This window comes from Podarcis erhardii, assembly GCF_964252035.2.
Source record: "Podarcis erhardii genome assembly, chromosome: 7".
NCBI lineage: Eukaryota > Metazoa > Chordata > Lepidosauria > Squamata > Lacertidae > Podarcis > Podarcis erhardii.
Window position 1 is genome coordinate 57,353,230 of NC_138511.1, and position 14,542 is coordinate 57,367,771.

The 14,542-nt window shown below is 49.0% G+C and overlaps 1 protein-coding gene across 7 annotated transcripts in view; it reads right to left on the minus strand.

The window, feature by feature from the left end:
- The window catches only part of ADGRG1 (adhesion G protein-coupled receptor G1), a 39,127-nt gene extending 25,768 nt beyond the window's left edge, over positions 1-13,359 (minus strand). Inside the window, exons 1-2 of one of the 7 annotated variants that reach the window (XM_081872435.1) lie at positions 13,123-13,257; positions 1,293-1,401 (exon numbers count right to left, since the gene is read on the minus strand). The gene's annotated coding sequence lies outside the window, so the exon portion shown is untranslated. Of the gene's footprint in view, positions 1-1,292; positions 1,517-3,245; positions 3,265-11,983; positions 12,723-13,122 lie in introns of those variants that run through there. The other 6 variants (XM_081872434.1, XM_081872437.1, XM_081872436.1 and 3 more) reach the window with 6 other exon arrangements.
- Positions 13,360-14,542: the final 1,183 nt, after the last annotated feature.

Here is a 14,542-nt window from a genome sequence, read left to right on the forward strand (position 1 = left end):
TGGGTGGGGAGAAGAGGCAAGAGTTCGGCAGATAAGAGGACTTTTCTGCACAAACTAGTCCTTGCAGTTTAGTCGTCATAAAAGAGGACTTGAGTCGATCTCTGCAATCAGGGCACTGCCTGCCAGCCATACTCAATTAGACTCTTTTCAAGTGTAATAATTTCATGCAGGGTCCATCATGCCTGTAACAACTTTTTTCTTTCTTTTATACTTGCCCTGCTGAAGTATGCCTGCCTTCCCAAACCTGATGCCCTCCAGAAGTTGTGGACTACAACTCCCACCAGCCACAGCCAGCACCGATTGGATCCATAGTCCAACAATATCTGAATGGCATCAAGTTGGGGAGGGCTGTGGGAGGCAATGTGTATCCATGATGGGTGCAAAAACCAAGCCAGGGTTCCAAGACAGCTGGTCCTGAGATGCAGCAGAAAACAAGGGGAGGAACCAAGCAAGGCCATTCAAAGCACCAGCCTGAGCTGAGTGGGTGGTCTTCCTCGCGGCTCCCCTTCAGGTAGCCAAGTGTCCTGGGCCAACCATGCTCAGGAGGGAGCCTGTGGGCAAGGCGCAATGGGTGAGAACCACAAGAAACAGCCCAAAGGGGCAGGGTGTGTGTGGAAGAGAACTCTGGCCTGAGATGGGCAGGGAGAGGAAGGCTCCATCCTTGTGAGTCACCAAGGCAGGGAAGGGGTTAACCTCCTGCACCAACAGGACAAAGCCACAGAAAGAGAGTCAAAACATGCTCACTGCTCCTGGTAGGACAGCAGGAGGAAGCATAATATGGCCACATCTTACACAGGGGTTCGGTTCCAAGTGTTCTGCATGTACAGTGGTACCTCGGGTTACATACGCTTCAGGTTACATACGCTTCAGGTTACAGACTCCACTAACCCAGAAATAGTACCTCAGGTTAAGAACTTTGCTTCAGGATGAGAACAGAAATTGTGCTCCAGTGGCGCAGTGGCAGCAGGAGCCCCATTAGCTAAAGTGGTGCTTCATGTTAAGAACAGTTTCAGGTTAAGAGCAGACCTCCAGAACGAATCAAGTACGTAACCAGAGGTACCACTGTATATGAAAATCGTGTATACCCAAGCTCTTGGAACAGGCTCCTTCTGGCACCCAGCAGATTTGCTCCAGTGCCACTCTCCTCTGGGGCCATACCACACAAGCTAGACCATTGGCAGCTGTCACAGGAGGACATCATATCTTGTGCCAGCCAGTTCGCTGTGGTTTCTAGAAGCTTTCCTGTTCTTAGAAACCAAACAGCATCCAGACCAATATGCGTCAAAACTCACCCTGGCAGCAGAAGCGCAGGCACACACTTGTGGCGGGAGCAGTCTTATCTCAGAAGGTCAGGCATGGCTTCCTCCTTGGCCATTTCTTTATTTTCTGCAGCCACACATCCTGGAACGGACGCAGAACAAACAGCCTTATCTCCCCACTAAGCAGGCTGTTCCAAGCAGGCCTTGGGGTATATTTAGAAGGCACACCAGCCAGCCCCTTACTGCAACGGGCTGTGCTAAAGAGAACAATAGGACATTATAAAAAGAAGTCTCTGCTTGGTCAGAGAGAGAACTGAGTGCTCCCCAAGGGGATTAGATAAGCAAGGGGAATGCCGCTGCAAATGGCACCCTGCCTCCCCCACCTTCCTGTCCCTATGAGCTGTCCTCCCATGATGTAATACTCTGGAAACAGCAGGTAAGCCCCAGGCAGCCCCAGGGGCTGGCCAGGATGCCCATGAGGGTGGGAGGAGGAATCTGACCATGCTTGCATTGAAACTAGGAACCACCTAATTTGAACGGAAATGCAACTATCCTTGGAAATTCAAATGTCTACTAATATTGCAATGCAAGCGTTAGGGGAGATGTGCATGAAAACACACATATCAGTGAAAATAGCATACAAAAATGCATTATATTAGGGAAAGACTGCTTACAAATATGTGTTTATTAGGATAAAGTAGCACTAAAAGGGTGGTGAATTTTCATGATTTAAAAAACAAGCAAACTGCTGCAGAAATGTGGAGAACTGGGCTTAATATTAGGAAACAGAGAGAACCAAAACGGACAAGTTTGCCCATCCCTGGTCCCCCACTCATTCCTCCCCACAATTCTCTTTTGATTCGCTTCTAGGGTTTGGGGCTATAAGTGCTGCAATTTCCAGAGAAAACTGAACTGTCCCAGTGGAGAGGTGGTCAGAGGAACTGTCTGCTTGCATGGGGCATCAAACTATCAAATTGCCCTCTGTTGTGTGATCCCAGGCAGAGTTACACGGAGGAGCTGGACAGGCACCAGGAACGGGCAAATCTGTAGGATCGATCACATCCATTACAAGAGGATCAACCCAGCAATCCTCTGTTACAAAACCAGAGGGGATCAGCTTCTGCAGACATGCCAGTACCCAGAACCCTCAGGAATTTGGGGCAAATGCAGCTTCTCCTCATATCTTAGTGCTGAAGCATGACAAGCCTGTCCCTGTCAGATTCCCCTTGCTCTCCTTCACCTAACAGAGAGCAATTTGATAATTCAGTATTTTGCTTTCTGGTATTTGTCTGAGATTGCTGGCTTTGTGGAATTTTTTGGGTACTATTTTGTGCCTTTATATTATATACTGCCTTGAGGTTGAACAGCAGAAGACAAATCCAACAAATGAAATAAAGTGAAGTGCCCATCGCTGAAGGAGGAGCACATGAATGCAGCCTTCCCCACCCTGCTGCCCGCCAGATATTCCGGTCTGCAACTCCCACCATCCCGTTTCCAACTACATTTTCTCCCTTACCCACCTTGAAACTCTCTTTATAAAAGAAAACGTATGTCAAGGAACCTCCCGCACACTCGTACCCAGCTTGAAGACAGCTTAACTCCTCTCCTTAGCCAAATAACTTTCCGTACTGACAAAATCCTGCTGTAAGAAGAACGAGGGCAGGGCAGCTTCCCTCCTAACGAAAAATTCAGAGGTTCAATTTAAATAGGAGATTCTGTGTTGAAAGATAAAAAGTGAGGCTGCCCACCATACTTTTGGCTCTCCATCGTTCTTCTGCTTCAGCTGCAGAGCGGTCACAAAAGCACACAGAATTAATGGAATTTGGCATTAATGCTCTGCCTGTTCTTCCTAACTTCTCCAGCAGTTCTTCTGCTGTAAATGAAAGCCACGGGTCTCAGGACCCCACAGCACGCCTTGCAATCCATACCATATTCAGTGTGAAATTCTGCTTCTGAAGAAAAGGCAGGGGGGGGGGGAGTCCCTACCTTCTGCCATTCACTTGATTTTCCGCCTGTTTCGGCCTTCACTCCTCCTTCAGGATAAACCGATTTGCACGCACAGCGTTATAATAGAAGACTGTGAACTTTTGAAGACACCTGTGCGCAATTTGCACCAAGGAGTGGCCACAACTGGTTTGTCCACAAGGCAAGCAGGACTTGGGCCACCCTCCCTGCCAAATGTTGCTCATCTTGCTGGGTGACCACAGTCAGAGGCTCTTGCCACATGACAGCTGCTCTGAGGGGCAGCTGGGAAGCTGGCAACTGCATCCTGAGTGGCCATTCCCTGTGGAAAAACCCACCTGGGGAATGCTCCAGGCACCCTTTTAGGAGAGAGGGCAAGAGATAAAGCCAAGGACTGGGAATCCTTTCTCAGCCAGAGAGCCACACTCCCTTCTGGGCAACATTCTGAGGGCCACATGCCAGAGGCAGGTGGAGGCAGACACAGAAGCAGTTGGAGCAATTATTGTTAATTCTACCCTTGTGTTGCAGTTAGTTTCTACACACACCCAGACACACAGAGCGAGAGCTCTTCCTCTTCTCCTTCCAGGTCAAGCAAGAAGCATCGTCAGAATTCAGGGACATATTCCAGCCAAGCAAAGACTAGGTGGGAGGCAGTAAAGTAGGGCTGGTGAAGTGTGTAGAATTCTGGGTGGAATTCTGACAGAGAGGTCTGGAAGGTGGCATTTGGACCTGAGGATCCCATATCCCTCAACTAGCCCATTTTAAACAAAACATCCTAGAAATTACAGAAGACACCCTGGCTTCCACTTGGCTCCTGGGATGTGCTGTTTTGGCTCCCACAAGAGCATGGCCCTGAAAGATACGTGTTTTGGGGCGTCATGCTCTCGCGCAAGTCACATGACTTGCCCAAGAATGCAGCCCCAAAAGATGTGCATCCAGGTTTACCCCCCAGGCATGTGGAAGAGCATGGGATCCACCCGTGAGATTCACAGAAAACGGAAATGGAGGCCAGAAGGCCAGTGGTGGTGTAGTGGTTAGAGTATTGGACTAGGACCTGGGAGACCTGGGTTTAAATCCCCACACAGTTTAGCAGGACTGTGTGGAGGAGAGGCTTCTTGCGACCCTCCCACCCTATGGCTGTTTGCAGCCTTGCTGCATCTCAACCTCCCAGCCCCCTCCTCTCCCTTCAAAGCGCTCGCTGAAAACCTGGAACACAACCAAATATGTAACATTTTGCAGCCACAGCCTGTTCTGTGCAAGAGCTGTGGGGCCTGCCTGTGCTAGTGTGTGCATGCACATGGGGGGGGGGGGAGAATAAATTGGGGAGCTGGGGGGAGGCAGGGAGAGAGATGTGAGGAGACTACCTGAATGCAGACAAAAACTAGAGGGGACACCTTTATGGCTGCAAAAGCACTCAAGGAGGGTGCAAAGCAAAGTCTGGCCTACAGAGAATCCCAAGGGCCAGAGAGAGATTCCTGGAGGGCCACATTCAGCCCTGTGCTAAACAGATATGAGACTGTGCCTTCCTCTCATGTCAAAGTTGCAGCTGTGTTTGTTTTTAGAACAAGTGGTTTTTCGATGTTTGGGTTCTAGGTGAAGAGCTATTTTAGAAAACAACCACACAGCCTCCCCTATTCCCCAGCTGGCTTGACCAGCAGTCACTGCTCCCGGTCCCACTCCAAACCACGCTGCACGGGTGGCTGGCCAGCAGCTGCGAGGTGAGGAAGGCTGCATGTGCAGCTCTTGGACTCCTTTCAACTTGCCCTCTCTGACAGCCTTTGGAAGGGAAGCAGCAGCAAGGAAGTGCTCAAAGGAAAAGTGGCGGCGGCGGGGGGGGGGGGAGGGGAGCAGGAAAGGGAATCCCAGCAGGAACTGCTTCCCTCACCTCGACTGAATGCCCAGAGGAAAATCCCCTCTTCAGAGTAACTGCAAATGAACAGGAGGCCTGTCACTGTCCTCTCTCTGCAAGCACCCCCCCCCTTTTCTCACAAAGAAGAGAGAGGAAGAATGAAACTGCAGACATGACAGACAGAAGGGCTCCACTGGAGCTGGGAGAAAGGAACTTATTGGCACAATCTCCAACTGAGCACTGCCCTTTTCTTCCTGCCAGGCACCAAGACAGAAGCGGGGTTACTTGCACAGCATGTAATCATAGAACTGTAGAGTTGGAAGGGACCCAAAGGGTCATCCAGTCCAACCCCCTGCAATGCAGGAATTCTAGGGTGCCAGCTCACTTCATGGAGGATAAGGCAACCAGCAGCTACTGGCTGCCATGGCAATGTTCGCCCTCCACTGCTTATGAATGCCAGTGGCTGGGCTTCACAAGCTGTTGCCCTCAAGTCCTGCTCACAGGCTTCTCCTTTGGAGTGTCTGGTTGTCCACACTGTGAGAACAGGATTCCAGACCTCATGGGGTCCCTTTGCCCTTATCCAGCAGGGCCTTTCTGCTGCATCTGATTATATCTGATTATGGTTATTTATTTATTTGCCACAGATAACTGACATAATTATAATATTCAGCCCACAATGAAGGCTCACAGCAAGGGGGCAACACAATTCGTTAGATACTAATAAGTGCTAATTCTTGCTGAAATTATTTCTACCAGTAACAGCAGACTTCTCCAAGCAGATACCTTCCAAATGTTTTGGACTACAACTCCCATCAGCCCCCAGCATGGAAGTTGTAGTCCAAAACATCTGGAAGGTAACAGCTGGAGGAGGGCTGGTCCATGCTGAAAGAAGCCGTTTAGATCAGTAATACCGCACAGTGGATACCGCACATCTCAGACATGGAACTGGCTCCCATCCCAGGCTGATCAAGCCGTGACCTAGTCTTTGCCAAACTTTTAAATAGCAGAGAGTACACTTCTGCTATTTAATTGCAGTTGCAGACAGGCTTCACTCAGACACCCAAAAAGTTCTAACTTTTAAAATATAATGGCTGCCTGCTTTTGGCAGAGCCAAGGACCTGTGTTTATTTGCAACTCAAAAGAAATATCTCCTTCAACTGGAGTAAGATCGGAACAGCGGTTCTCAGAGATACAGGAGACAGCCTCCGAGGACTAATTCTGCTGCCTCTTTGTGGCCGTTACTGAATGCTCCAAGTCATACTTGGCACCTGGTGAGTGCTGAATGGGAGGAGGCAAAGCCAGAACAACAAACCATACAGGGGTGCAGTTGGCAGCCTCTTCTGGGTGTGGGGAATTTGGGTGGATATGATCTATTAATTAAATTTGGTTCTCACAATGCACTAGCAAATCTTGTCCAACATGCTGCCAGGAAATTATTATGCTAATCCTTTAATATTTTGGCAACCTTTTGCCTTGCCAATGAATCACTATCCCAGGGCTGAGGTGAATGGACTCCTTGTTTGGGGTGACAAATTGCTCTGCTAGGAAACAAAGTGACACTTTCTGTTAGCGTCACAGAAAAACATTACAGAAATGTCATGTCACCAAGCCCAACACGTCACTCTCGTGAAAGCATCTAGGAGTCGGAAACAAAGTGCATTGAACCATCTTGCATTCGAAGGAAGCCACATCTCAGCTGCGTGAAGAATGCTCTTGCTAGCACGCTGTCTGAGAATAGCAAAATGAACAAAAAAAGTAAAGCAGGCTCTTGCCAAAAGCAGAGGCAATAACTACAAACAGAGGGTTAAAACTGCAAGGAGAGACACAGGAACCAACTCCAGAACTGAAGGAGGAGACCAACTTCAATGTCCAATTTCTGGGAGCGAATGGGACTATTCTTCATCCAAAGGAACACAGACCACATTTCTCGTCCTATCTAAAGGCAATGAAAAGGGAGGCTGATGGACCCTGCTCCATTTCCCACTCCATGTCAGCCACTTCAGGGCACACTTGTGTAGGAGCTTCTCCTGAGCCAAGTGCAGTGCTGGACTTGTCAAACCAGAACTTCAGGAGACATTCCTGAGGAGCGGAACATAACATTGTGTGGGAGGATGAGGCTGACATCATGCCTTGTGTCACACAGACAATGTGGTTGGCACCCAGTATGGTCAACGTCTGCTGCTTGGAAAAGGCAAAGGTCAGCCACTCAACCCACTGGTCACAGTGATGAAGGGAAACCTTGCAGTACACAAGTCAGCAAAGAAACAAACTTGGGATAAGGAAGATGCGGCGAAAAGTCCCTCTTCTTGTCCACTCCTGTCCACCTCTTCCTCCACCTGCTGTGTTTGAAGATGCACATCAATGAAATATCTCTCAAGGGGCCAGACTGAGTTCATGGGCTGCCAGTTGCCAGCTGTATTTCCCAGTTGTTTTGGACTACAACTCCTAGTAGCCCCAGCCAGCATGACCCAGTGCCATCTAGAGGGCACAAAGTTAGGGAAGGTACTGAAACTCCTCATGACAGGAACAGGAAAGGCCCAACATCAAACAGTCAGGTCTCCCGCTGGAGGATCTCATCCCTCTACAACAAGAGGGACACACTGGCCCACGTTTCATAAATTATAGCTCTCAATGATGCAGTCAAGCTATGCTCCAGTTCTCAGTGAGGTGGCCAACTCTAGGAATGCTCCTCCTCCCTCCCTCCCGCCTCCCTGCACATACAGGAATAAGATGGCAGAGAGAAGGTGCTGATTTTCTACATGAATGAATGCTTTTTGTACTGAGGTCATCATGTACCTGCCCCACCTGCAGCCTGAAATGGTGAAATCCAGGCACAGCTTGACCAACTCAAAAAGGCTAAAAGCTTCTCTCCTTCCTATAAAGCTTGACAGTTGACTGTCTTCTCTTACTATATAATAAAAAATGTAAGAGTGTCATCATGCTGCAGTTTGTTTGGCCACAGATAGGTGGCGCTGTGAATTGCAGCATGATGACAACCTTCAAAGAGTTGCTGGGCCATTGTTGGAGGGCAGTGCCAGTCAGCCAAGGTGAACCACAGAGGAAGAGTTGCAACATGCCGGGGCAGTTCCTCAGAAACCCACCCAGCTCACTGACACCATCATTTTGTTTAGTCATGTCCGACTCTTCGTGACCCCATGGACCAGAGCACGCCAGGCACTCTTGTCTTCACACCATCATTTTAGCCCTCTTCTATGATCAGGATGGCTGCTGAGGAGGTGTCCCTACCTGCCACCGCTCTTCCTCTGCAGCTCACCTGGGCCGCTTCCATCTTCCTCACAGGAGAAGGTTTAAAGGGGAGGGGCTCTGCACAGCTCACCTGGACTGTCCCACTTTCCTTCTTCTCACAGGAAAAGGTCTAAAAGGAGTGGGGAGGGGGCTTCCCTGCAGCTCACCTGGACTTCCTGCCACCACATCCCTTCGCAGAAGGTCTAAGAGGAAGAAGGCTTCTATCTATCCTTCATGCCTTTCAAGCCGTTCTCTCCTGCACTCTGTTAATGCTCAGAGGCACCTGATTTGGTGGCTTTCTCACTCCTGCATCAGGCAGCTGCCTTGAAATCCATGGTGGGAATGGCAGACGAAGGTGACTGAATTTATGGGACTGGCAGAGATGACCGGCAGAATCCGTGATCAGAGGAGAGAGAAGTGGAAGAGGACTGGAAAAAATTTAAAATATATCTTAAGAACTGCTGCAAAATCTCAGACTGATAAAATGTCAAGGGGTAAGAAACAGAGAATTATAGCTGTAAATATTTAAGTCAAGAGAATCTTGAGGGAAATTAAATATAGAAATGGAATGAAGGATTGCTAAAAAATTTTGAAACAAGGGTGCAGTGAAGGGGAGGCATGGGGAAGTCATGTGTTGTTTATGAATGTTTTTATTTGTGTGTTTTTTTGTTTATGAAAATTAATAAAAATTATTTTTTAAAAAAATGAAATCCATGGTGGTAGTGGCAGCAGAAGCATGAGGTGAGATGAGGAAGGTCAATGGGTTACTGTGGAAGGGAGAGGGAAGGGGGACAAAGGTTAGGGGGGGCTGGCAAGTGGAGGTAGAGGAGTTGGTGAGGGAAGGGAGCAGGGGCACAGCCCTAGTTGGTACACAGAATTGCACATTTTAACAGTGCCATAACTGAGGTCCACATCACACATGCAATACACATCACGGAGGATGCCAAATGAGCTCAAGTATCAAGCAGCAGGTACCCATTTGGGGAAACATAGTTTGCCCAATGTAACGTATGAAGGAGGGCATAACTAGAGGTGCTGGGAACATGACCCAGGTCAGTTATGGCAAATACCTATAAAAGTAGAAGGGAAAGAGGGACTTTAAGCACAGCACCAGTGGATGAAAGGGGGAGGGGAGAGTTGAGCTGAGCTGAAACAACTTTTCTCCACCTAAACATTATTTTGAATTATGGTGCTCAACCAGGCGGAAACCAGATTTTTTTTGGGGGGGGGGGGTTGATGCAGGCAAGGAGTTCAGCTGCCCTTGCGTTCAACCAAGCTGTGCTTTGCAAGCCCCCACCCACCCCACCCCCTTCAAAAAGAATCAGCATTGACCAAATTCTGACTCAGGGGTCTGCTCTCATCACATCTAATCCAGTCCTTAGAATGCACCACACTTAGTGTGTGTGCACTTGTCTCTCTCACACATGGTGGTAAAAGCTGACAGCCACAAAACAGTCTTTGTAAATGTTTGAAAACTCATAGATATTCAGGTGACCTAAATATTGTCAGCTTAAAATCACTGTTATGATTGAGCAGCAAGGAAACACCTCTCTATCTGCAGAACTTCTAGAGTTCATCTAGGACTCACAAGACACAAATGTCAACATTCACCACACTCCGGTCACTGAGCATAACCTGTATCTAAGGCTGTGTGCAAACACTTAAAGCACATTTAATTCCCCCCCAAAGAATCCTGGGAAATGTAGTTTGCTATGGGTGCTAGGAAGTGTAGCTCTGTGAGAGGTGAACTACAGTTCCCGGGATTGTTTGTGGGAAGTAATGGGTTTTAAATGTATGGTGTGTACGCAGCCCTAAGTGTGTGGATGCAGTAGTCAAAGACTCTAACCAATACACTACACTGCACCAGCTAACCAAAACAGCATGGTCTCAGACTCTAGACTTGAGATGTGGCCCTCTTGCCAAGACAGCTGGTTGGAATTGGAGGTTTTTAAGCAGACGCTGGGTGGCCATCTGTCAGAGATTCCTTACCTATGATTCTAGCACTGCAGAGGGTTGGACTAGTTGAAGTTTGGGATCCCTCCCAACTCTGCAATTCTGATTTTGCAAATTACTGTACTATATATCTAAGGCTGCACGCACAACATACATTTAAAGCACATGATTCCCCCCAAAGAATCTTGGGAGCTGCAGTTTGCGAAGGGCACTGGGAACTGCAACTGTGTGAAGGGTAAACTACAGTTCCCAAGATACCGTATTTTTCGCTCTATAAGAAGCAGCAGACCATAAGTCCAGCAGACCATACTTTTTGGAGGAGGAAAACAAGAAAAAAAATATTCTGAATCCCAGAAGCCAGAATAGCAAGAGGGATTGATCCCTCCCACTGTTCTGGCTTCTGGGATAGCTGCGCGAAGCCTCTTCAGGGCAGCAGGGTGAAGGCTCCCTGCTGCCCTGAAGAGGCTTCGCATGGCGAAGCTAGAACAACAAGTGGGATCGTTGCGCAGCGATCCCTCTTGCTGTTCTGGCTTCTGGGATAGCTGCGCAGCCTGCATTCGCTCCATAAGACGCACACACATTTCCCCTTACTTTTTAGGAGGGAAAAAGTGTGTCTTATAGAGCAAAAAATACGGTACATATTTTGAATGTAAGAAGCAAACACAGCCCAGCACAGCAAATGTTACATGTTGGACAGACCACCAGATGGGGGGGGTGTCCTTTGGGAGGCATATACTGTAGCAATTCCTTCCAGTAGCGCCTTAGAGACCAACTAAGTTTGCTATTGGTATGAGCTTTTGTGTGCATGGTATCTGAAGAAGTGTGCATGCACACAAAAGCTCATACCAATAACAAAACTTAATTGGTCTCTAAGGTGCTACTGGAAGGATTTTTTTATTTTGTTTTGACTACGGCAGACCAACACGGCTACCTACCTGTAACTGTAGCAATTGGTTACCCAGGGTCTCTGATCTGGATTGAGGGTCTTCCTACCTCTCCCCCCCCCCGCCGCACCCCCCCATTTAGTCTCCCTTTATTACGCATATCATCAGTCACTTTCCCCAGTGCTAAAGTAAAACAGTCAAATATCTCTCTTTAGCTCACTTCCCGGCACCGTATGAACAATTGCCGGCGCTTTGGCGGAGAACGCCCGGACCTCAGCTGCACAATGCAGGTTATGAGCCCAGTGGGGATTGTATGCCGTGCTAGTGATTAAGAATTGAAAATTGGAGTGGGGGGGCTCACAAACATGAATTTTGCATTAATCAACTGAGGAGAGCAAGTGTGTACATTGAGGGGGGGTCCGTGGGGGGGGGTCCTTTTGTCTCCCTGCTTCATAATGCCATGACTGGCTTCTCACACACCCAAACAAAGAGCAGTTCTGAGCTGAAATTGAAGCAACTACCTCCATAGGACTGAATAATAATCCTATTTAGGTTCCCACCCCCCATTTATTTTACTTATCTATTTAGAATTTCACCCTGCTCCACCTTGAGGGCTGTCTTAAGTTATTACTATTTGTTTGAATCCTGATTAATTTGCTGCTGCTGCTGTTGTTAAAAAGACCCAAAGCAGTTTACAAAGGATTAGAACGGTACAAAACAGGAGATGCCGCAACTGTATAAAACGAAGAAAAGAAAGTCCCTAACATACCCACTAAAATATAAAAATAGACTACAGATTTCACAATGAAATTGGCCATGAGGCTACTTACAGTCTTTAGGCTGAGGCATGAATGAGTTCCTGTTCTGACCACCACATCACAAGGTGATTGGTCCTTCCCTAGTGTAGCTATGGAAACCAGTTTGCATTCGTTGTCTGGCTGGTGAATACTGATAAGGACATGGTCCACCCCAAGTATTTAAACATTTTGAAACGACATTTCTTTTTGAAGGGCGAGAAATGCACCATAATCCTATGCATTTTCACTCTGAAATAATCCCCAGAGTATTCAGTGTGGCAGATTCCCAACAATGGGAAGAACTGTCTGGTGGTAAGAGCTGTTTGACAGCAAAACAGACTCCCTCAAAAGGTGAACACTCTTTCACTGGACATTTTCCAAGGTTGGCTAGCCATCTGTCAGGGCTTCTTGAGCTGTGATTCCTGCATTGCAGCGGGTTGGACTAGATGTCCTTTGGGGGTCCCTTTCCAACTCTATATAATTCTATGAACTAAAGCATGCCTAGGACTTCAACGTTTAAAACACTCACACCTCTTCAACTCCCAAAAGAGGCTTTCAAAGCCCTACTTTGGTTGGATCCTGCCCACGACATTCCAAGATGCCTGCCACCCTTACCGGGAGGTAAGCCAGAAATTAACCCAAATCCCAGCGACTTTATGGTCGCAGTGGCGAGGCTGCCATCCTAATCCACGCTGACTTGGGGATCAACCCCGACGGAACCCAAGACAATAAGCACAGGATCAGGCTGCTCAAAGCATAGCGCAGCCTCCTAGAGAACAATTCCCCAGGTTTCGCCTGGCGAAAGGTGCTCTGGGATCAAAACAGACTGGGCACGGCTTAATCATTACACGGCTGCGTGCAATTAAACTGAACGGCTTTTCTTATGCAAGCACGGGCAAGGGCAAGGTGGGTGTGACCTGGAGAGAAATTCAACATGCCACCCACCACCACCCCCCCTTTCTCCGTTTCCACCGGGATTTGAAGGCTTCCCTTCGGCTGCAAAGCACAGCGGTGGCGTGGGGTGGGGGCGAACCAAGCACGCCAAACCCCACCCCCTCCCCTGCTCGGTTTGCTCCGCGATTGCCATTTCCATTTAAAGGGGGGGGGTTGAGAATAATTAACTGCAATGCACGTAATTAGCGTCCTGTAAACAGGGGCTCGCGCGCACTTACCCCACTGAAACAGATGCACCGGGCAGCCCGATCCTAAGCCTGACAGAAGGCGAGCGCGGAACCCCAGCGAGTAAGCGCGCACAGAGCCCGTCCCCGACGTCAAGCGCGCGCCCCCTTTCCCCGGCTCACCTGCTGCCCGCCAGCGACGCGCCTCGCAAAGGGTGCGCGGAGGAGGCGGAGGAGACGCTGGGCGCGGCGCTCTTCGGCGTGGGGAAGCCGCCCGCCTGCCCGCCCCTTCGGAGAGAGAAAGAGGCGTCTCCAGCAGCCGCGGCCCACCTGCTCTGGCGCGTCTCCTTGCGCTAGGGCTGCTGCTGCTGCTCCTGCTGCTGCTTCTCCGCGCGTCCCGGGGCTGGACTTTCCTCTTACGCGCTTCTTCTCGTCTGCAGGGAGTGGAACAAGGTCCCTCGCTGCCGGGGAAAGGATGACTCGTTGGCGGCCGCGGAGGTGGCAGCGGCGGCGTCTGGGTGGGTGTTTCCCCCTCCGGGGGCACTCGATCCCCGCACGTGTTCGCTCGTCACAGATCGGGCTTTTTCAGACTTGCGAAAGGAGAGCGCCGAATGCCGAGCATGTGCAGAGTGCAGTGGGGCCAGCAGGGTTTGGGAGCTTCACGATAAAGAGATTGAGAGAGGAGGCCCTCAAGTGCTGGAGGAAGGGAAGAGCCCCCACTCCCTTTCCCCGTAAAATGACCCCCGGATGCTGGCTCTGTCAGCCCTCCGACTCCTTAAATGCAAGAATCAATGTGAATTGCTCTGGAACCAGTGCAGGGTGCGCTGCGTTCTCCGCCCTCCCACGCATCTAGTGGGAATAAATTCATGTTCGATGCTCAGCCAACGCAAGGCATGTTCAGTGCAGACTGACAACGGCCCCGTGCTTTAAATGAGAATAGACCCATGCTCCCAAAGCATGTGCAGAGTGCATTTCCCTCCCCGTCGCACAACAGGGATAAGGTTCAGTCAAGGGGTTTCTTTCTGCAAGATCTGCCCAAGAGAATATTCTTGGCTGGCTGGTACGTTTAATGCATTCCTTGCTCAATCAGTGAACAAAGCACTTTGCAAAGTTTCATAAACAACCTCACCCCAGGCAGGCAGGTCCCTGCCCCAAAAAGTTTACAATTTTAATTTCTACAGTGAAGAAAGACAAGACAGAGGGAGAAGGGGTTAAGCAAAGCAGGGGAATGACCCACTTTCAGAGAACACACATATTTAATGAATTGTGTGAGGGATTTTTTTAAAAAAAACAACAACTAATGACTTGTTTTAAAATGAATAAAACTGTATGTGGGGGGAAAAACCCTACATTTCTGATAGGGGAGGGAAGCATGGTTTCTCAAGTACACGTGATGCCCAACTAGCAACATGAAAATTATCTGAGAGAAGATTCCTTCTCTAAAATGGTTTGACAAGTACTCATATTAAAAACA